The sequence below is a fragment of the Panthera uncia genome, chromosome D2 (assembly GCF_023721935.1).
Source record: "Panthera uncia isolate 11264 chromosome D2, Puncia_PCG_1.0, whole genome shotgun sequence".
NCBI classification, from domain to species: domain Eukaryota; kingdom Metazoa; phylum Chordata; class Mammalia; order Carnivora; family Felidae; genus Panthera; species Panthera uncia.
The window spans coordinates 45350373-45373745 of NC_064818.1; the positions used below are offsets into that span (position 1 = coordinate 45350373).

At 51.0% G+C, this 23373-nt stretch overlaps 1 long non-coding RNA gene across 2 annotated transcripts; it reads left to right on the plus strand.

The window, feature by feature from the left end:
• Positions 1-489: 489 nt before the first annotated feature.
• LOC125932788 (uncharacterized) lies at positions 490-23368 on the plus strand. Of its 2 annotated transcripts, XR_007460753.1 has the most exons (4): positions 490-770; positions 1005-1114; positions 19852-19955; positions 20202-23368. It is a non-coding gene; the product is annotated as an uncharacterized LOC125932788 (long non-coding RNA). The 2 variants fall into 2 exon arrangements; XR_007460754.1 differs by lacking the exons at positions 490-770; positions 1005-1114 and adding an exon at positions 3255-3453.
• Positions 23369-23373: the final 5 nt, after the last annotated feature.

The window sequence follows — 23373 nt, forward strand, 5'->3', positions numbered from 1 at the left end:
CTTCCCCTGCTTACCCTCTGTCTCTCTCTGTCTCAAAAATAAATAAACGTTAAAAAATCTAAAAGAAGAAGAAGAGGAAGAAGGCGGCTGAGCACTCGTGAAGAAAACCTCCTGACAAGCGGTCCAGTATAACCACAATGGTGGAAGAAATGAGGGAGTTGCCTCATGCCATTTGCAGGGATGTGACTTCAAACACCCAGAACCAGAAATTCTGCACTGTCCTCATTAGCAGCTTTTGAACATTTCTGAATAACACAGAGGCAGACCAGAGTCATTTTGCTGCAGGGTTAGGTCAGTAAGCATCGCGTGTGTCCGGGCAAGAGCAAGGCCATTTTCATCCATGCAGTCAGGCAGCTGGGCACCTCCCACAATGTCCCAGAGGTTCTGCTGAGAGTGGGGGCCAGCGACGTCACCACAAGGATGGGATGCCGTAGCACGCCGCCTGAGGACAGCTTTATTTATGCTCTTGCAGAATGTACATGCAGGCCTTGTTTTTCTGGCTGATTAGGGAGCCAGCTCACATAGCGTCCGCGGTTCTACATTTAGAATTGTGTCTTCATTCACATTCTTTCCACGCAGCTCACGGCTCCTGGACTGGAAGAGAGTGGTTACTTTTGCCTGGGCCCGTCCCCTGGGAAGACGCCAGCTCACCTCGAGCTCCTGGTCCAGAGTTTGGGCCAAGTTCTCTGGCTGTGCTCTGGGCTGGGGTGGTCCACACCAGTGTGCCCACCATGACCCGAACCAGATGTGGAATCCATGGCCCAGGGCAGGTAGGGCCCATTCTGGGAGAAATGGGATTCTACAGCGGTCAGCTGTGGTCAGGCTAGCCGGATGGGGCCCCCAGCCAAGCTCTGAGGGTTTCTGCTCCCAGCCCGGGCTCTTGCCAGGTCAACTGTGTTTTATTGTTCTCTCCTGACCCCTCCTGCTGACGCTAACAAAGCTGCCAGCCACTGTCCTGCCCCCTGAAAGTTCCCTGGGTCACCCTCATGTCTTTCTTTTCTCAGGCAGCCACTTGAAGCAAACACCGCCAGGTCCCGCCACACTGCAAACCTCACCGCTTCTAAGACTCCAAACCAGACATGCGGTCATGCTGTCCACCTGGGAAGAATTAAAAGTAAGCTGGGGAAGAAACATGCTGAGAAGCGGGAGGAAAGCGGGTGAGGAAGACCAGGGCCCTGCTTTGCCTCCTGTTACTCACACCCCAAAGCAAACTCCCCCATAAAACGAGATTTCGTGATGCAGGCTTCCCTAAAATCTGGAACAAAATGATCTGGGTCATACACACATAGTGTGCGAACTGGCTGTGAATCGTGCTTGAATGTGTAATAGGGGAAAAAAATGAACTAGAACGTCAAACCCATGATTTTACAGGTATTGTTATTCACCACAAAGCTCTGGTTTGTTTGTTTGTTTGTTTTTTAAGTCGATTTGAATTCTCTTTACAAAAATATAACAAGTAAGTGATGGTACGGGTGGTTGAAGGCATGACAAAATCGTCCCAAAAAATGATTAACATTTGAGAAGCTTTGCCGTATACAAGCGTATACATGTACACAAATTGATTTGATCTTCAACCCAACAGAACATAGGCAGTCTGTCCATCTTAAAGATGAATAAACTGAGGCACAGAGAGGTTAAGGGATTTGGTTGGTGTCAAATAGCTGGGAAATACAAGGGGCCAGGGTTCTGAGTCTCTTGTGTTGTGCTGTGCTGTGTTGTTTCGTTTGCTTTGCTTTGGTTTTAATGCTGGCTCACATTTCAAGTTGATTCTTTTCATTGGCCAGGTTGGCTAGTGTTGGTTTTGGCAAGCAGGGGAGGCGGGTGGAGCGGGTAAAATCAAGGGGCTCGCTTTGAGTCTCCCTTAAGCCATCTCTGAATACTGATCAGTGAGCAGGTGTCCCTGCAGTCGGGTCCTAAGTCCCCAGGGCAAAAGGCAAGTAAGTTTTAAGGCTCTGGGGAGGAAAGGGGGCTGGATAACCCTGCTGTTAGTGGTCAGACCCCTCCACCTGCAGGGCAACATGGAGCCGTTCTTTTGGACTTGGTTCCAACTGACGTTCACAGACCCAGGTCCCTGTGACCCTGGCCACCAGCAGATTCAAGGCTGGAGGTGGTGCCAGGCCCTGAGTTAGGGCTGGGACAGAGGTTGCTGGCTGTGAGGAGCCCACAGGGGCGGGGTGGACGGGAGGCAGTCCACAAATAGATACAGAGATACAGTGTGGTGCAGACTTTCGGGGGCTTTGAGCACCTCAAATAGCGGGGCACCTGGTGGGGACCAGCCTCTGGGGTTTCCCAGTCCACGGGCAGGGGAGCACGAAAAAAAGCTCTTGAAAAGAAAGACAAGAGCTCTTGCTTTAAATCCTAACAGTGAGCAGACTGTCACAGGGCCAACTTGGGGAGGGTAAGGGAAGGGGAGAGCTCCCAGGTGTTGGAACGGCATGAACAAAGGCAAAGGGGTTGGAAGATGTCTGGGGATCTGCAGGCAGTTTGGAGAGCAGGGAACCCTGGGCCAAGACTGAAAGTGGCCATTGGGCCAGCCCCTCCCAGAGACAGAGAAGGGGAGCTCTCAGCTGCAGAACGAGACCCATCCACCAGCACTTGGACCCTACACGCCACGAGGCCTGCCCCGGCCAGGCTCACCAAGTGGGCACTTACCTTGCCTCTTCCCTGATTATTTCCCATCCTTCTGAAACTCTCACCCTGAAATCCCAGCCTGGCCGTCCCCCAGCCTGCAGCTGGGCGTGTTATTTTGCTCCAAAAGCACAGCAGAGCGCGGCTCCTTACTCGAGGAATGCAGGCTGCGGTCCTCCGAGGCGATGATGAAACGGGCTATTTCTGCCCCCGGGACATCAGCAGGCATCCGGGCGCTGGCTCCAAGGCTCACACTATCGTGTTTTTAACGTTTCCCTAGACAAATGTTTTCCTTCGCACCCTGGGATCTTTGTATTTGAACCTGGGTGCTGAAATAGCTTTAGAAATCATTCTGGATTGAAGTTGGAATCATGGTTAGGGTCCAGCTCAGCGGCAAGCAATTTCTCACTCCCCAAGTTATCTATTACCAGTGGCCGATCTGGATGTAAAAATAGCTGGTGAGGCTGTTTGTTTAATCTGACTGTTACCTGACACCACGCGGGTGTTGCTGTGCGGACTGTTTGCCTCCTTCCCCACCAAGAACACCATTTGGTTTCCCCCGGCTGGGTCTCTATGTAGGCACACTTCATGAACTTCCAGTGGCTGGACAACTTCTGGCCACTGATTTTCCTCAGGTGGGCAGGTTTGTGAAAAAGATAAGAGGTCTGGGTCTTGCATCCGTGGCCCTCTCGTCTTTGGGCAGCCAGCGAACGAGGGAAGAAGTTCCGGCTGCCAGGCAGAGCCGGGCTGCTGGAAGAGTCAGGGTTGTCCCCCGTTCCTGGGGAGGCCGGAGAGCAAGCAGCTGGGACACGCGGAGAGCGGAAGGTAGGGCGCAGACACTTGTCTGGTTTCTCGGCGTGGGCAGGGAGGCTCACGCTCCCCGCAGCAGGGACATTTGCTCTGGGCCACCGGCACCATCGGGGCTGGAGCTCTGTGTCCAGGCGCCGGGCAGGGCGGTGTGAGTGGGAAGGGCACGCTGGGGGCTGAGGTTCTCAGCGGGGTGCTGGATTTCCGTGTGGACCATGATACACCGTTCAGGGTGCAGATGGATGTGTGTGACTTTGTCCTTACGTGCGTATGTCTGGGCACTTTGCTCTCGCAGGGTTGAGCGGGCACAAGCCTGTGGATGAACCCAGGTCATGCGTGGCCAGGACGAGTGTTCACTGGGACGTTTCTGGCCCGTGGACTCTGAGAGTATGTGTCTCCCGAACGTGGAAACCCCCACAGTGTTCTCCCACACCCTGGGGGTCCTCGACCAGACTCACGCTTGGCCATGTTTAAAGTCATATCTCTCTTTTCTCCGGAGGAAGAATTGATCGCTGAGGAGAGTAAATACTGAATCTGTGTGGAAAACTAGACAGCCTTCAAAAATTATTAATTAGGGGCGCCTGGGTGGCTCAGTCGGTTAAGCGTCCGACTTCAGCTCAGGTCATGATCTCACGGTTTGTGAGTTCGAGCCCCACGTCGGGCTCTGCACTGACAGCTCAGAGCCTGGAGCCTGCTTCAGATTCTGTGTCTTCCTCTCTCTCTGACGCTCCCCCACTCACACTCTGTCTCTGTCTGTCTCTCTCTCTCAAGAATAAATAAACATTAAAATTTTTTTTTTAAATTATTATTTAGGATTATAAACCCCTCCCATGGATGTTGATCATGGATGAGGCCATGTATATGGGGGGGGGGGGGGCAGGCACAGAGTATATGAGAATTCTCTATACCTTTCACTAAATTGCTCAGTTTTGCTGTTAACCTAAAACTCCTCTAGTAAATACAAGTTATTTTTTGAAACTAAATTATAGGCCATTTCTCTCAATGCATCTAACCCAATTATAATGAACTCTATTTGAAGTAATAGTTTTAAAGACTATAAGTATAAGAATCCTGGAAAGTAGATTAAACACATGTTTAATTTGCCAGCATTCCAGCTTCCTCTACAACAGTGGTTGGTAAACCACGGCTGTGGGCCAGACACCTGGTTTGTAAATAAAGTTTTATTGGCACACAGCCACACTTGTTCATTTCCATTTTGCCCATGGCTACCAAGGCTGAGGTCATATGGCCAGCAACGAGGAAAACATTTACTATGCGGCCCTTTACAGAAAAAGTTTGCTGACCCCTGCTGTATGAGAATACTCCTGAGATGGGCTGATCTGGTACCCACACCAAGAAAAAAGCAGGGAAATTTCCAGCTGTTAAAACAGCCTGTAAGCTGGACCGACCCTTCAGGACCAGTGGCCAGCTCTGGAGCCCCAGCCCCTCCTCAGGGCTGGTTTTTCCAGTCTGGCTGGTAAAGAAAATGTTCAGTTTACCATTGGGAGGTTAGCTTTGCTGTGGAGTGTGGCCTGGGCTGAGCAGGGCAGATTGTGCTTATCAGGATGGTTTATAAATAGACACCTCCGGGTGACCCGAGTCCAGCGTGTTTCTGCCCCTGGGTCTTTGGGAGAACAATTGTGCCTGCTGTTTGGTGACCAGAAGCCAGTTGGGATGGGAGCAACTGTGTCTACTGGGAGGAAGAGGGCTGGTGGGATGTTGGGTCCTGGAAACAGGGGCTTGGATCCCCCGGAAACCTGGGGAGAAGGGGTGTGGGGAGGAGGCAGGGAAGGCTACAGAAGGCTACCAGTCCTCAGAAGGTGAATGCACCCACCTCGGTGTCTTTTCACCAGTGTGCAGGCAAGTGTCTTGGCATCTTCTGCTTCTTTGTTCCTGACCCTAAAGAAGCCTTAGAGACCCTTACAGAAAGGGGAAGCCCCGAGTCTGGAAATAGCCCTTTTCCTCCAGCCTATGCCAGAAATCTCAGTAACTGAAACCTGCCAGCCAGTGGAGACAGGGCTGGGCCATCTTCCTCACTGGCTCTTGGGATTTCACCCCGTCTGCGCAGGGTTGCTGGAGAGATGCAAAGGGCTTCAAGAGAAAGGTGGCCCTCACAGAGACATCAGAGCTGACATTTCCCAACAGGCTACACAAGGTCTTGGTTTTATTTCCATTTGAGGGTTTAAACCACATTTCACTGAAGCCAGCCAGTCTGTAACCCTACAACTCGATTGTATGTTTCGTTCAGTGAGTCGAGAGGACCCCAGATACCTCTTCATTTCTACTTGGTTCCCAGGGGTGGCACAAGCTAGTGAGGACAGATGGAGGGGGAGAGGACAGGGGATCCGTCAAGGTACGTGGAGAACGTGGAGCACCGCTGAGATGTGTCACCCCCAACGTAAGTCATCAGTATCATTAGGGCGCGTTCCCTGGAGGGGGCTGCATGTCTCCTGTTCAAGGTGGAGGCAAAGCAGTTGTCGGCTGACCTCGGTTCTCAGGTGGGAGACAGAAGACCGCTTGGTGCCCAGTGCATTCCTTTCCAAGCCTGCATCCGTCAGCCTTGGAGAGCTTGACGCCAATCAGAATGTTTGGGAATCTGACAGCAAGAGGGTCAACCAATTGTGGCTTTCTCCCCAGGACTTGACAGACAGACTTCCCTTTCCTAGTAGGAAAGGGCAAGGGACCTTTCTGGACCACGGCACATGAAAGTGAGGACACCTTCCCCGTGTCCTCTGTTCTCTGCGTGGTCGTCCCTTAAGGCTCTGGCCCAGAGAGGATGAGCACAGTGCAGGCGCCTAGGGCCTAGAAGAGCTTCCAAATCCCACAGAGATGCCTGCAAGAGCCCGGGGGCTCCACAGCCTGGATGCTGGTGCCTGCCTCAGTTGGCCCCTTCTGTCCCTCAGGAGCCCCTTCCAGGATGGGCTTGAGCTTACTCAAGGCTACAAGGCTGAGCTAACGGAGGGATTGCAAGCCTTCACCTGAAGCTGACGGAAGGCAAGGGGGAGAGGAAACCGAGATTTGCTTGAGTGGCCCAGTGCTTTCCGCACTCCCTGCTGACTGTGGAGGCTCGTTTCAGGCCTCGTGCCCCTGAGCCCCGCCTGCGACAGCCAGGTCATGCTGGAGCCTCCCCTTGGTCTGCCATCTCCTGGGGCAGCCTGGCCACATGCAGGACCACTAGCTGGTCCCTCACCTGGCCCTGTCGGCCCTTCTCTGAGGCAGATCAAGCCTAAAGGCTGCGGAGGTCAAGGGGTCAGAATTCAAACCCGCTGGGCTAAACCCGCCAGCTGTGAATGACTTCTCTCCCTGGGCGCCCACCATTTTCATCCCTGGCTGCCTTCCTCCCATATGCAAAGCACTTACAAAGATTGTCCGGGTTTTGCTGCCAAGGTCGCCCAGTATGGTAGGTTTCAGGATCCCCTTTGCAAAGCTTAGAGAGGTTCGGTAACTTGTCCCAGGATGCACAGCTAATAAGGTGCTGAGATGCAAACCTGGGACCCGAGTCCAAAGCCCATGTCTTTTCCACATACAAATGAGTCTCTATGAGGAGGCCAGTCCACTTACCAGAGTCAAAACCTTCCTCAGAGAAGCACTTCAGCCCAGACAGGCTCCTCCCTTAGAGCCTCAGAAGTTCCCTGCTACTCTGAGCAGCCCTGCTGGAGGTGCTCAGCAGGGGCTTTGGGGTGGGGCAAATCTAGATTCAGTCTGGCTCCACCTTTCTTAGCAAGCCCCTGGGCCTCAACTTCCTCCTCTGTAAAATGGGACTACCAACCAATGGGAACCCATCTCAAAGGCTCCTTCGTGCATCAACTGAGCAAACATATGAAAAGTACCAGGCACACAATAAATATGACGACTGTTTCTGCAACTGCCCTCTTTGTCAATTTTTTTCTCTCCTGCTTAAACTGCAACTTGGATCTTTTCCTTCCAGAGGTCACGAAAGAGAAACCCCAATGAGTCAGGGCTCAGCTGATTCATGTTCATTGCTCGGCTGTAGAGCAGCTGGCACCATGGAGGACTGACCCATCCTCACAGTGACCACTGGACACTCACACGTCATTATTACCTTCCCTCTCATACCAAATTGTGTCCTGGGTCTGTGCGCCTTTTAGCACGTGGGGTGGAGGACTCAGCCCCAGAGGGAAGTGATGTTCCCACCCACACGGCAACATGGGCAGCATCTGGACCACTCCGTGCACACCATCATCAGCCAGGACGCCCTGCTCTGCCCCACCAGCCCCTCCCGAGGGGGAGAAAGGAGGTTAAAACTTTACTTAATTTTACCTAATGTAAATTTACCTCATCTTAATTTAAATCTCAAGGGCAAGGGCGGGAATCCAAATTGTCATTGAGCGTGGAAGGTTTCCCCAAATTGCTTTGGGGGCCTGCCCAGGAGCTGCAGACGCGCTGCTTAAGGGGAACACCCTACAAGCGCCAATGCTGTGCAAGGTCAGCCAAGATCCAGTCTAAGAATGAGGGAGCTGAGTGGTTTACTAAGGCAGAGAAACCAGGCAGAGAGAGCACACCTGGGGGTGGATCCCAGGACAGGGAAGCCCCCTGGGCACGCTGGTCAGTCACTGCCTTGCTTCTCTCTCCCTTTTACGTTGGGCAAAGGCAATGTTGTCCTAGTGACCACCATGTCCCAGCCCTAGGTTAGGCAGGATGCGTGGTGGGGGTGATAGCGACATTTACAGATCGTTCCTAGCTGCCAGCCACCTCACAGACGTGAATTCACTGGGTCCTCACAACGACCCCATGAGGCAAGTACTACTGTTAGTTTCATTTTACAGATGAGGAAACTGAGGCACAAACAGGGTTTATAATTTGCGGAGGGCCACTCACAGCTGCCATAACCAGGAGCCATGTCCAAGGGGGCCTGGCATCAGTGTCTGCCCTTCCCATTATGTTATACTGCCCCCCTCTGGAGATTAGAAATGATGCCAGCTGGCATTTAGTGAGCACCTACTATGTGCTTTACACACACATGTTCATTTAATGCACTCGGCAATCCTGTTGGCGGGTGTTACGCAGTGGTAGATAGGGGATTCCTTCTCTGCGCTTTCAAAAGCCCAAGATCTCAGTGGCGGTAGCTTCCATGTATTGAGTCCTTATGCTGCGTAAGTGTCCTCGGGGCTCTTGATATGTTTTCACCCCCGCTCTTCACAACCACCCAGTGAGGTAGCTATTGTTGCAGATGAAGGATCGGAGGCTCAGAGAGGGGAGGTAACTTGTCGAGGTCACACAGGACTAGGAAAGGGGAGCCCTGGTCTGACTCTAAATCTCGGGCACTTTCCACCACCCTCTGCTGTGTGCCCAGGCGGGACCCGGGTGGGTGCTCACACACACACTGGCAGCCAAAGCTTTCTCGCGGCTGCCTGCATGCAAGCCCCACCTGGTGAGACCTCTTTCCTTCCACCTCCTGGATGGGGAGCTCACACTCACCTCTGCCTGCTCTCCCCTCACAGGTGATGGTCCCTTGAGGAGGGTAGTGTTTCTGATTCATCTCTGCACCCCACACAGGCACAGCCTCCCCAGAGCCGGGCCTAGAGCGAGGCATATGCAGTCCAAACCTCAATGGTTGACACCCATGTGGCCCAAGTGGCCCAAGAGTTATGACTTATCAACACAACCTCCCAGAAAGGGGCACAGCCTCCAGCTTAGGGCAGCGGTGCCCCTAGTGTGGTCCCAAGACCAGCAGCACCAGCATCCCCAGTGCCCCACCCCCACCCCCACCTCCCGAGTCGACATCTCCCGGGTGGGGCCAAGCACTCCAACAAGCCTTCTGGGGCCCTGAGAAGGACCCCTGCCTTAGGGAAGGAAAGGGGACAAGGTCCCCACGTTGTTCTCAAACATGGTAAGAAATGCTCCAAGAAGCTGATCTTTTCACATCCACTGGAGCTGTGGTTTTAAATAACTTTGTCTGAAGAACATTCTTCAGGGTTCATGTTTAGAAGGATAACCTGGGTGGCCACATCTGAATTCTTTTTCTTGCCACTGTAAAGCATCCCATGAGGGATTCCATGAAGAAGGCGGGATGGTTGTCAGTCCCTCATGGCAAGGAAGTTGTCTCTCCTTCCCTGGAGGAGCTGGGCTCTCCACTGCCACGCCCCTGGGAGAAAGGACAGCTGTCATCTACCAAACAGGCGTCTGCCATCTACTTCCAACCTCCAGCAGGAAGCGAGAAGGCCAGGGACAGCCAGGCTCTGGTGTGTGTGTATACGTGTGTGTGTGCGCGCGCATGGGGTTTAGGGGTTTAGGAATTCCTGAGTTTAAGACTTCCTGATTCTCCAGGCAAGGCCCCTCCCCCATCCCATAAAGTCATGCCTTCCTGGCTGTGCAGGGACAGGGAATACGGCACCCTCCAGTATGCTCCCTGAAGGACAGCCAGGTCTAGCTTTGCCAAAGCAGATGCTCCCTGATGGGAAGAGGAGGGCCATAGAAGGTAGAAGAGAAGGTGCTAAGAGAGAAGCTTGCTGCCACTCCCCACCCTGCATGGACACCATGGCAGATGGAGGCCCCCGGAAACCCAAAGACTCTCTCTGCCTTGGCTGCATAGGAAGGGCAGAGTCATGTAGCACAGACACCTGAGTCTGAATCCCAACTCCGGTGCTCTCTCGCTGTGTGACCTTGAGCAAGTTCCTCAACCTCTCTGACCCTCAATTTTGCCACCTCAGATTCCTTTGGCATGAACCCTGCCTAGCTTGCCTCTGGTTGTGACCACCGAGCAAGACCCCGGATACCAAGTATGTGGTGGGTAGCAGGAGCTGCATAAATGGGGCAGACGACTGGAACTGTCCAGGAGGGTGCTGATGCTCACAGAAGGCTCTCCCAGCTTCTCTGCCTCTGCCACCCAGCCCCATGGCTCCAATTTACAGATGGGTGAACGCTGCAGCACCGCTGGCCCCATGGTCTGGGTGCCCTGCCCAGAACCTCCTCTCCTGCCCAAACCTGGAACGCTCCAGGGATGCTTTCATGGGGTGCCCTCTCCCAAATTTCCTGGTTCTCTTCCCAGCAGCTGGAGACAGGATGGGTGCTGAGAGACACCCTCCTCCCAACAAATCCAAGTGTTTTTTTCTCTGGGAGCCGCTGAAGGGGCCTCCTCTCTGGACAAGGCTCCCCAAGGTGGAGTTCAGGTTATTGGGTATAATCATTTCTCCCTGCAAGACCCACTTCATGAGCCATAGGGACTTCTGTGAGTCCCAGGCTGCTGGGTGTCCCTCCCCATCAGCCCCAGCCTATGAGAATGAGACTGAGGCTCAGAAACATCGAACAACTTGTCCCAAGTGTGCCTGACTCCACAGCTCATAACCAGAGAGCCACGCTTGCCAGTAAGGGGCAGGGCAGGCTTTCACGGCCTTTGCACCATACACAGAATCTCAGGTGTGATGGGGTGCTGGCGATAGGACATCCTATGACCCAAGGTCATGAGATGAGCTCCTAGGAGATCTGAGGGCAAGAACCAGGAGAGTGGGGGCTGCGGGTGGCCAGGGGTGGGATGGTACTGAGCAGAACTCCTCAGTTTCCATGAGGCATTTCAGAAGCTCCTGGAGGAACCCCCTTTAAATGCCGGTTGTAGGCACCCTCTCCTTCCCAACAGCCTTGGGTTCAAACCCCACACCCTCAGGCAGTAAACCCCTCTAGACTCCTCTGTAAAGAACAAGAGTAATTGCCGCTTTTCAAGGTTGTTGCAAATATTAATTACATAATAATAAACATTAATCAATAACATTGGGGTATATGAAGTACTTGCCTTATGCCAGGCACTTAGTACAGGGGGATGTCTCTTATTCATTGATTCATTTGCTCCTTTGACAAAGGCCAGGCACTGTGCAGGGACTGGGGACACAGCGCCGAAGCAAGGGCAAGGCCTGGCCTGTAAACCCACCACCTGAGATGGTCTCCTTCCCTCCCCCATATGCATCTGGGCAGACCTTGCAGGCAGGGCAAGCGCCTCAGCTCCCCACCTCTCCATCCAAAGGAAGACCCAACATCGCTACAATTGAGCCTAACCAGGAATGCCTGAAATTACTGATCCAGAGTAGTTTATAAAACACACTGCAGATCAGAACTCATTATTGGGTATAAAAATCACTTACCAAATTGCAAATAGGGTTTTTTTTAAATAGAAGGATAGAGGGGCGCCTGGGTGGCTCAGTCGGTTGGGCGGCCGACTTCAGCTCAGGTCACGATCTCGAGGTCCGTGAGTTCGAGCCCCACGTCGGGCTCTGGGCTGATGGCTCAGAGCCTGGAGCCTGCTTCCGATTCTGTGTCTCCCTCTCTCTCTCTGCCCCTCCCCCGTTCATGCTCTGTCTCTCTCTGTCTCAAAAATAAATAAAACGTTAAAAAAAAAATTTTAAATAGAAGGATAGAACAGAAGGTATCAGAGTAGCACAGATAAGCAGAGTGAATTTTGCTTCCTGAATTTTCCTTGATCTGCAGTTGGCCCTCGAATAACGAGGCAGTGAGGGGCACCAATGTCCACCCCATGCAGTCAAAAATCCGTGTATTTTGACTCCCCCAGAACTTAACTACTGATAACATAAACAATCGAATACATATATAGCCTGTACTCTATTATTACAATAAAAGAAGCTAGAAAAAAGAAAATGTTATTAAGAAAAGCATAAGGAAGAGAAAACACATGTATGGTACTGTACGGTATTTATGGAAAAAGCCGCGTATAAGCGGACCCATGTTGCTCAAAGGTCAACTGTATACATCTCTGAGCAGGTTCTGTGCTGCGAGGGAAGTGTATTTCCTACTCTGTGTTGAGTGAAAAACAAGCAGGTGTCAAAAACCTCCACTCTTGGGAGACATGAGAAAGGCACGCACATAGCTCCCTTCATGCCCAGTGGCCAGAAGGTAAAACACAGTTCTGCGGTGGCTGGGGCTCACTGGGCCTCTTCCTGGGGCGGTGTCCCCCTGGCCGGGGAAGGACCCAGGACCTGGGGAGTCGGGTGGCACTAGTCACCTGGGGACTCAGGTAGTGACTGCCTCAGGGACCAATTTCAGGACCCTTTCTTTCCTCAGCTCCCTCCAGCGTGGGGAGCAGCCCAAAGGGGGTGGGCAGAGCCAGGTTCGTTTCTTATTTTTTGCAAATAGGTAGAAGTTAAGTGACTTGCTCAAGAACAACCCTGCCCTGGTACCAGGCCTCCAGCTCTTTCTACTGTCTAGAACTGCCTATTCGATTGCTAGCTCATTTTAGTTCCTACCGTTGCCAGAATTCAGGGCAAGATGTTCTTGGAGATGTGGAAGGTATGAATGAATGGATGGATGAATGAATGAATGAACAAATGATGTTCCAGTGGCTGGGCTAATGTTTTCTCCTTGATTCCACAACAGCAGTTCTCAGCCAGTGCCGAATCTGCCCCAGGGCACTTCAGCAAAGTCAATAGTGCCAAGGTTGAGAACCCCCGTTATTTATACACAGGTGCATAACATTGGCTCCATTTTACAGATGAGAAAACTGAGGCTCAAAGACTTGCTGTAATTTAGCTGAGGCCATACCCAGGGCATGTAGACGAGCACCAGAGCCTGGACCAGACCCAGGTGGACCCACCATTTTGGTGGCCCCTGTGTTTCTGAGAGAGCTGTGTGTCCCCCTTCCAGAGACTGCCCTGCCCTGGCCTGATGGTCAGTATAGCCCCTGGAGTTCGGGTTTGGTCTGTCCACTGAGGCCATCTGCTGAGAGCACCTGGTGGATCCGCTTCTCAAAGCCCGGCGATGCCAGACCTGATCTCCTTGCTGGTGGAAGGGGGTGTCCAAAAACAGCTCTGGCTGAGTCTAGCACATCTGGCCACTGGGAACTCCAAGGAGTGTTCCCCGACAGTGGCCGGCCACCAGAAATGGTCAGAAGCAGGGCTGCGAGACCCCTGCCCAAGGATCCTTATCAAAGTGAGAATCCAGAGGCTCCCGGAGCCCCCGTACATGGGATGGTCCACTATCTGTATGTCAGACCAACTGCCACAATACTGGGTCAGCAGTTGGGTGTCAGCCACTGAAATCAGCCGGTGCTACAAAGCAGGAACTTTGCCCCGGACAGCCAGTTGTTAAACATTACTCAGCCCCCCGGTCACACAACCAGGGAACAAAACAGGAGCCAGCAGGGTCAAGTTGCTGGGTCTTTGAACTCAGCCCCTCTCTCCACCTCTCTCGTTCCTCCCCTGGCCTCTCTATCTTGCTTCTCCCCCATTATCCTGTGACTGGGAGCTCCAATGGGCGTGTGGGGAACTCAGTTAGACCAGGGCTGGCCTTCCTTATGCCAGGCTCCCTGACCTCTAGCTGCAGACATGGGTAATGCTCAGAGGCCCCTGAGGAAATGTCCCGTCCAGACACGGCAGACTGGTGACCTAGGAAGGAAATGCGATTCAGACTGAGCTGAGCTCCAGGGAGAAAGCCTCTCTCCTCCCTTGCTATGTCCTGAGCGCAGCAGAATGCCCACAGTAGCTGTGATCACCTGCTCACAACTGGCTCTGTGAGTCCAACGAGCCTGGCCAAGCTGGTTCCTCCAGCCACATTCCCTGCGATTCCTGGATTCCTACATGTTGCAGGGCTTGAAAACCCCTCACACATGTGATGCGATTCAGGGAAGATTCAGACACGGGCCAGGCCAGCGCTGCCGTTGGGGCCCCTGGTGCATTCCTGTACACTGTATTCTTGGGGCTGGAGGAAGCCAGGCTTGTCCTCTCCCAGGCCACAAGAGAGTGGGGTCAGTCTGAGAGCCTTTGTTTTTCCAGTTCTAGTTCCTAGGCTGGGGCCATTCAACCAGGCCAGGATGTAGGCCCACCCTCTTACCCTGCTCACTCCAGACCAGTGGAACCAAAATGGCCAAACCAGATGCACAATGACCCGTGTACAAATCAAAGTTGCATTTTCCATGCATGAGAGACCCTGCCCAATGGAAGCCAATCTGAGGCAATCTGAGGTATATGTGGCCCCGTGTCCGTGGAGATCCACCTGAGTCCCACAAGGCAGAGCCCAGGTCAGTCCTACCACCGCCGTATCCCCAGCTCCAGAACAGGGTGGCACAATGGGGCCAGGAAGCAGGGCCCTGGAGAAAAGATTCGCAATCCCAGCTCCAGCACTCCCCAGGACACAGCGAGTAACCCAGGTAGCCTCAATTCCCTCACCTGTAAGGCGCGGGATCATGGGTTTTAGTGAGGAATGAGTGATCACAGGCATGTGCCCTGCTCCCCCTTCTGAAGGACCCCAACTGAGGAAGTCGATTTTGCCACCCTCGTTCACCTTGTAAAATATACGATGTAGACAAGGGCGTTCTCTCAGAAACTGCCAAGCGGGAGGGCTGTTGGCAATGGCACAGGGAGGTCAAAGAGCTTGGCTCTGGGCAGGGGTCCAGAGCAAGGCAATGGCCTGGTGTGGGGTGGGTGGGAAAGGCTGCCTGTGGGCCGTCTGTGCATTCACAGACTAGAACAGGGCCCGTGAGCACACAGACAGGGGGCTGTCATGTTCGCTACGCTGAACTGCTCCTCAAGGCATGCCTACCTCAACATCTCAAAAAACCACCCAGAAAGAATACCAAGAAGAATCAATTCCAATTTGTTAGGGCCTTCTGGGTGTGATAAAGCTAACCCTTGTCCTCTCCACCAGCTTCCTGCTTCCGCTTTGCTGAGAAGTGAAAACACCATTCAATTAAGGTAATTAAATCCACCCAAAGAGCCAGGGCTCAAAAAAACCACACTACAGGCAAGTGGTCAAACCCAGCAGCAAAGCAAACCCCAATGGCTTCCTGTGCAAAGACAGGAACCAGAGGAGAACGAAACGGCCTTCTTAGCAGCTGGAGAGCATCCCTCCCGGCTCTGCAAGGCCCACCCGAACCTGCCTGCCATCTGCCTTCCCCGATAGGGAGGACCTCTGCTCACCAGCTGAATCAGCACGTCCATTCCTGTGGTTCTCACGAAAACTGGAGCTGAGAAGATCCGTGGGAGGTGATGAGAAACAAAAACCCTCCTCTTCTCCATCCCGGCCCTCGATCCCCCCTTGAACTGCAGCCCACGAGCCCAAGACACACCCATCTGCGCCCGAGCCCAGGGACCAGAGGGTCAAGACTGCTTCCTGGAGGAGGCGTGGAGTGATGGTGAGCCTGAGCTGAATCCCAGCCTTGGTTCTCTTCTTTACAGGCTGTGTGACACCGAACAACGTTCTGCACCTCTCTGTGTCTTTCCTTCTCCACCTAGAAAATGGTGACAGTTCAGGCCCGCTCACCCCACCTCATAGAGATGATGGGAATCAAACACATGTGTCCCGAACTGCAGGGTGACGTGCAGACATGAGTCATCCTGTATTGACTCACTGCGTTGGCCTCCGCCGAGGGTGACCCGCTCTGGGTTCCAAAAGTCGTGAGGACCTCGGGTTGCCAGATAAAAAACAGGATGTCCTGTGAAATTTGAATTTCAGATAAACAATGAACACGTGTTCTTAACTGAAGTATGTGATGATTAATTTTACGGAGAACTCTGATACAAAATATCCCAACCATTCTTCAGCCACGGGGCTGGGATGAGTAGCGGTATGTAGGGCGTCTGGAGAAGGGTGTGCAGAGGGCGAGGGGTATGAGCCCCCTCCTCCAGCCACTTCCTGTCCACACTGCCTGGGACAGACCAGCAGAAGTCGGGCTGTGTGTCGTCCGTCTCAGGCCCGGGCGGGCTCCAGCCAGGAGCCCGGTGGGAGGCGAGGAGACCACGGGGTGGCAGAGCTTTCGGCCCTCCTGCAACCACACCACACACTTGCAGCAAGCCTCTGTCCTCACACCCTTACGAGCCAGGAAGCGCGTTCAGCTGCAGCAGCTGAAAACAGTGCCGAGTGACCACCATGCACCGGCGATCCTCTCAGTCAAAGACGAAGCAGGTCGGGGCTCTCACTCCAAGGAGCTCAAGACCTTGTTGGAAAGATGGATTTACAGCAGATAAAGTGGAATAAAGCCGTTAAAAAAAAAACAAACTCTACAAGGAAGAGGAGAGCTGAGGAGGAAGCAGTCAGCAGTCGGTGGCCGGGGGACACAAAGAGACATGGCCGGCAGCGAGAGTAGGACTCCAAGGAGCCAAGCCAAGAGTCACCTGGGCCTACTGCTCCTTCATCAGCGCACCACAGGCCTGGAGAGAGGCGAGCATGGGGAGAGCCCCAGCTCTGCCACCAAGAGGGCCTTTGGGGTCGCGCAGAGGCATTTGTAAGGGACCAGAAGAGAGGAAACTGTATCTGCAGAAGTCGGCATATTCCAGTGCACGATGGTTCGACAGCATCCTGCAGTGTGGCACAGAAAACAGCACCACACGAGAAAACATTTCAGAAGAGACAGAACCTAGTGATGACTGTGCAGAGGGCATTTCGTTGCACGTCAGGAGAAAAAGCTGATTCATGAGGATGCACACTCAGATGTGGTTTGTCTGATAGGTATTCTGACCCCAAAAGATGACCCTGGCAATAAGGAAAAAACAAAATACATCCTCAAGTGTTAACTCTCCCAGGCTGAAGGCCACAGGGGTGCAGACATGCCCCCAGTTCCCCCACCAAGCAAGTCTTCAAGATGGATGCGTCACCAGCCCCTTTACCCCGCCCCAGCGGCTGAACGGGAAAGTCTAGTCCACTACTTCCTGCCGGGGTACCCCAAACCCCTTGTGCATCCTGATGCTTTGCAGAACCCGCTCTACCCGATGCCAGCTTTCCCAGCATCTGGCATCAGCAGGCGGAGCGTCGGGAGGACCAGAAAACAGAGTGCTGTGGGTGTTCTCCAGGATGGCCTGTACAACACAGGGCAGAGGCCAACATGTCATCTGCTGGCACCCACGATTTAGAAAATGTATCAGTTAATGACTATTTGTGATGTGACCGTAAACAACACCCCAGTTAATGTACTCAACAAATATTTACTGGATGCTGGCCCTCCGGAGGGAATCAAAGTCATCCCCCAACTGGAGCCCTGAGTGCAATTAACAAGACAAATGGGAAAATGGAGAGGTCATGAAGTTGCTTCTTACTTCTCCCGGATTAACCTGAAACTCAATCCCAACTTAAATGGTATATGCCATGGTGCAAATGAACGCCTTCCAGCGTGCCAGCCTGGGAGCCGTCTCTAAGACAGCTCTTCCACCTGTTCCCACCTCTTACCACAGGCAGACTTTACATATTTTAGGGCTGGGAATCAAAAAGTAAATGAAATCCACTTGAATTCAAATTCACTAATTTGAGATTTGTGATAAGTCTGGAATGAATCGAATTATAATTGACTTCCCATAAAATAAGTCCTGCTAAGCCAGTCAGCAGTGTGAATAATATGACAGAGGTAAAATGATTTGCTCACTCATTTACCAGATATTTCTTGCACTGTGCGCTATGCTCCCTGAGGGTAGCCTGGAGAGCCAGCCAGACAGGGACACAGCCACAGAGAAGCGCCCAGGTTATCAGTAAAGACAAACATTAAATAATAATCGCCCAGTTAACTACTTAAGTACAATTATATTAAGTACTGCAAAGGAGTGGGTATGGCCAGATATGAAAGCATATAACAGGGAGACTTAAAATAGCCTAAAGAAGCTGCCTTATTGAAGGGTCCCGTGAGCTGGGTTCGGAAGCATATGTAAGAGTTAAGCAGGTAATAGGGAAAAGGTGAAAGTAAATAATTCCAGGGAGAGGGAACAATGTGTGCAAAGGCTCTGAGGCACACTCTGGAAAGCCAAGGGGGGGGGGAAATAGTTCAAGAGGAAGATGGAAAAGAAGGCTTTTTGTTAAGGAGGCTGATTTTCACTCTTGAAAACTGGGAAACTATTGAGGGGTTCTAATAAAGAGGTTGACATGAACAGATTTGAGTTTTACAAGCTGTTCCTGAATGCGGTGCTGAGAATGAATGTTGCATAGCCCAAGGGAGTCCCCGAAGCAGTGAGTGGGGCAGATTTGTCAGCCTCTAAAAAGTGTGTTTCAGCAGCACTGACAGTGAGTCCATGAATCCAAGCACAGAGTGACAGTCTCCCTAAATGTTCACAAAATAAACGTCACCACACCCTTCTACATCTACGTCTCGGCCACATGCCACATGGACTGATTTCGTCCTTATCTCTGAGCTGCATCTCAGTGGAGTGACAGTCAATGAAATGGACCAACTATCTAGTGACACAAAAGGGTCAATCTGAATTTTTCAGATGGTCTTAATATCCAAGGTCAGCAGTCCTCCTCCATTCCAGTGGAATGTCTCTTTCATTCTTGCTCCTTCTTTTCTATGCCTAGTTTGAGCATTGCTTCCATGTTGACAAGCTCAGTCCACAAAGGCAAGTAATTGATTTACTTTTCTGTGTTTAAAGATATCTTTTCTGGGTTCAGGGGATTTTCTTTCTAGTTGAGAAGAAAATGAAGCTACCATCAATTCCCGGGATATGTGGCTTATGATATGTGACCTGTGACAATACGGCATGAGCTTGAGATAGGGAACCCGGCATGGTGTGAGGACAAAGGACAGCCTAGGAGTCAGGGACGAGGCCAGACAGATGGTGGTAGACACAAAGCCCTCTGTGAGCCTCCAAAGAAATGTACTCCACAAATCTGAGTTAGTATGATTATTAATATTATTAATAAACTACCACGGACCAGATCAATTATCCAGGAGCTGTGAGGTGTGGAAGGTCTTGAGGAAGCCCCAATGGTCTGCATTTAAAATTTGCATAATGGATTTATTTTAATTAGCTTACACTTTATTCTGTACACTCTTCGAATTCTCCTGGGCAGCTTTTTGGTTCTTTTAGCTGTCAAAATAGATACTCAAGCCTCCTGCCAACAATAAATCGAACACCGCGCTACAGCTTGCTGTGTGGATTCAAGTTCTGCCACTCCAATTCTCTTTACTGCAAAACCTGAGTTATGAATCCACGTGGGAAAGGGCCTTTGGTCAGATATGACTAGCAAAAAATAATTCACGACTGCGCCAATCGTATTAGAAATCCCAACAGTTTAGTACAGGTTCCTGAAGATTCCTTGGACCAGAGATGAATTAATGAATATTGGAAGGTATGGATACTGGCCCTATATTGTTTTTCACCAAAAATGTCTATGTCTGGAATTTTGTTGAGCTCCAGTGCAGATTAAATATATACATAATATGTGCATTTATATATATACATATATATGCATATATATACATTTATATTATATTGTATATTATAATATATTTATATATTATATAATATATTATATTATATAATTATATACTATATAATATAATTATGGCATATATAGTATATATATACACATATATATGCATACATTATATAGACATATATATATGTCTTTAAATGTCAATAAGACAGTTCGCTTTCAAAGCCAAGTGTCTTACTGACATTTAAAGACATCTTTTGCACCCAGTATGTGCTTGACCAGTTGGTCAGTTGGGTCCACTAATATTATTTTTCTTCTTTCTAGATGGGGCAATGATAACAGTGAATGCAAGCATGAGAAGAAGTTTTAAAACTACAGACCCTAAAACCCAGCGAGGCAGGCACCTGCAGTCCCCACTGCCATAACAGGTATGGAACCAACCCAAGGAAACACTTTCGGTTGTCAGCCGCTGTGGTGGCTCCACTGGACATCGGGAGACGAGAGGGAGAGGTGGAGGGTGAAACCAAATTTATGACTGTCCCATCTGAAGCCAGGGAAATCAAATCAGAATTGAAGAAGTTAACTGAATAAAGGCCTCTCTTCTTCCCAAGGCAGGAGAAATGTGGTTACAGTAGCTCCCCCTTATCCATGGTTTTGCTTTTTTGCGATTTCAGTCACCTGAAGTCAACCACGGTCTGGAAGCATGTATGGTCCTTCTTTCTGACATACAGTCAGAAGGTCAGTAATAGCCTAACCCTACTTCACGGTGCCCACGTCATTCACTCCCGCCATCTCCTCACATAGACATTTTATCATCTCACATCATCACGAGAAAGGTAAGTACAGTACAGTCAGATTTTGAGAGAGAGAGACCACATTCACATAACTTCTATTATAGTATATTGTGATAATTGTTCTATTTACTATTGTATACTATCGTATTGTTGTTAATCTCTTCCTGCATCTGATTTATAAAGTAAGCTTTATCATAGGTTAAACATAGTGTGGACAGGGTTCGATACTACCACCCACAGTTTTCAGCCATCCACTGGGGGTCTTGGAATGTATCCCTCATGGATAAGGGGAAACTACTGTATTTTCTGAATACTCCAAATATCAGTGGACATCTTTTATTAGTGTGTGGAATTACGACACAACCCAAAATCAATTAGAGTTCTTTGGCCATGCACAACAGAAACAGAAACTGGGCAAATTCAGCTGAAATAGATGAGTATTAAAAGGAAAATGGAGCCCTTGCAGACTCCAGGTGAATGGTGAAGTCCCAGCCTGGGCAAGAGTGAGCAGACAGCTCTGCCACTGGAAAGAACGTTCGAGCACATTTCCATCCTGGCATCACTTTAGAAGAAACAGTACAAAGGGCCTGGCCTGGGTCTCACGTCTGCTCTGGACCCGGGGAGATCTCGGCAGGCACCTTGAACTTTCAACCCCACCAAGACTAACCACAGCGGAGACAGGAAATTGCCCCAAAGTTATCAAGTGCTTTTACTCAGAGGAGATGGATGGAAGCTGAGCGTTCAAAAAATAACAAATATCTGCTAATGGGGGTGGTATTTAATTGGCTGGGAGTTGCTTACTTTAAGACTCTAAATTTAAATCTCTACTGTCCTATTTTCACGTAAATGTGGAAGTATGGAAACCCCAGTATTACCATTACGGAGCACAGCCATTGCCAAGACCAAGACCCCAGTATTCAGGATGCCGGAAGCCTCCCTGACTGTATTGGCAGGACCTCAAGATCCAGAAAACTTGACCCACCTTGGTCGAAGCCACTAAAGTCCCCCGCCCCACCCCAATCACACAAATCCAGAGCAGGTAGTTCTGGCACAGACTCACCACTCAGCCATGTCATTGATGACCCAGGACTGTCCTGCCCACCAGGTTGTCCTCAGCATATTGGTCTTTAATTGTCATTGCTCGTTCCTCAAGATTGCAGACTGAAGGCCTTGGTGTTGTGAGCTGAGTTGTATTCCCCAAATTTTCACATGTTGAAGTCCTAACCCCCAGGACCTCAGAATGAGATCTTACTTGGAAATAGGGTCATGACAGCTGTAATTAGTTAAGATGAGATCATTAGGGTGGGCTCTAATCCTAAAGGATTGATGCTTTTATAAAAAGGGGAAGTTTGGACAGAGAGAAACACAGGAAAGACAGTGAGAAGACACAGAAGATGGGCATCTACAAACCAAGAAGAACGGCTTGGAACAGACCCTTTCCTTGCAGCCTGCAAAAGGACTTAACCCGACTGACACCTCGATCTGGGACTTCCAGCCTCTAGCACCAGGAGATACTTTCTGTTGTGTAAGCCAGCACTTTGTGGTACTCGTTGTGTCAGCTCTAGCAAACAAACACACTCCATTCCAGGATTTGTGTCCCCGAGCGAAGCAGGAAGAGAGGGCGTCAACAGGATGGAGACCACAGGGATTGTTCCTTTGATCAGAAAGGCCAGAACTTTCCCTGACATCCAAATGCTCCCACCCCTGTGACCAGAGGCGTGCCGCCTAGAAGGGGAAGCCTGTGAGGAAGGGAGTGAGGCTGGACAGCCAGCAGGGCCCGAGGGCTGAGGCAGATGTCCTCTGCCCCCTAAAAGGCCTGTAATATGCTTTCTGGGAGAAGCAGCCCTGATTTTCAAGGCAGGGCTGAGGAGCACGTCATTAGAGGCTTTTGCAGAGTGCATTGGGGATTTGCTAAAATTTGTGGTCCTTCCTCTCTCCAGCACAGCCCGCTCAGTTCTCCCATTCATAAAACCAGGTCTGCCTGCCAATGAGTCAACAGTGGAAACCCACCGGAGGGCTGTGGTCGAGACACAGGAAACAAAAAGCCCCAAAGAAGGCTGGCCTCCAGGACTGAAACACAATGCTGCTGGCCCAGCAGCCTCAGGCCTGGGCATGACACCTCGTGCACTGTCCCCCATGTGGGGCCAGGACAGGACAGGGACACAAGGTGTGCAGGCCCTACCTCCCTGATGGAAGCATCTTCATGTTCCGTCCCCTAAAGCCCTGGCAGTGTTATCCCTCCGACCAGCCAGCCAAGGAGGGAAGAATTCAGCCTTGCCAGCTTCTACTGCCGATGGGAAGGAAGCCACTGTGTGACAGTGTCATCTGTCAGCTGACGACTCAGAGCACCCTGCCAGATGTTCACCATCCCAAATGCCCAGCACTTGGGCCCATGCTAGGGTCTACACTTGCTACTTTAGCTGACTTGTCATGTGCTCCTTGACTTTTCTCCTGCCTGGGCCAGGCGTGTTCCAGGCAGCGTAAGTATGTACCTCGGGAGAAGTGGCCAGGGTCCCCAGCAGAAGCAGCATCTCAGACAGGACCCAGAAGGAAATGCAAGGTACAGCCCCACACCCATTAGGATGGCTACTACAAAAAAAAGAGAGAGAGAGAGAGAGAGAGAGAGAGACAGAAACTAACAAGTGCTGGCAAGGATGTGATGACACAGGAATACTATTCAGCCTTAAAAAGGCGGGGAAACAGGATGGAAATGGATGATCCTTGAGGACATTCTGCTAAGTGAATCAGCCAGCCATAAAAAACAAAATACGGTGTGATTCCACTCGTATAAGGTGCCTAGAGTAATCGAATTCATAGAAACAGAAAATAGTGGCTTCCAGGGCTGAGGTCGGCAGTAGAGGGGAGTGGGGAGTGGAGTTGGCATTTAACAGGTACAGAGTTTCAGTCTGGGATGTTGTAAAAAGTTCTGGAGAGGAATGGTGGTTGCACCAGTATGAATGTACTTAATACTACTGTGCACTTAGAGTGCTTACGTTGGTAAATTTTATGTCCTGTATATTTCACCACAATTTTTTTTTAAAAAAAGAAGAAA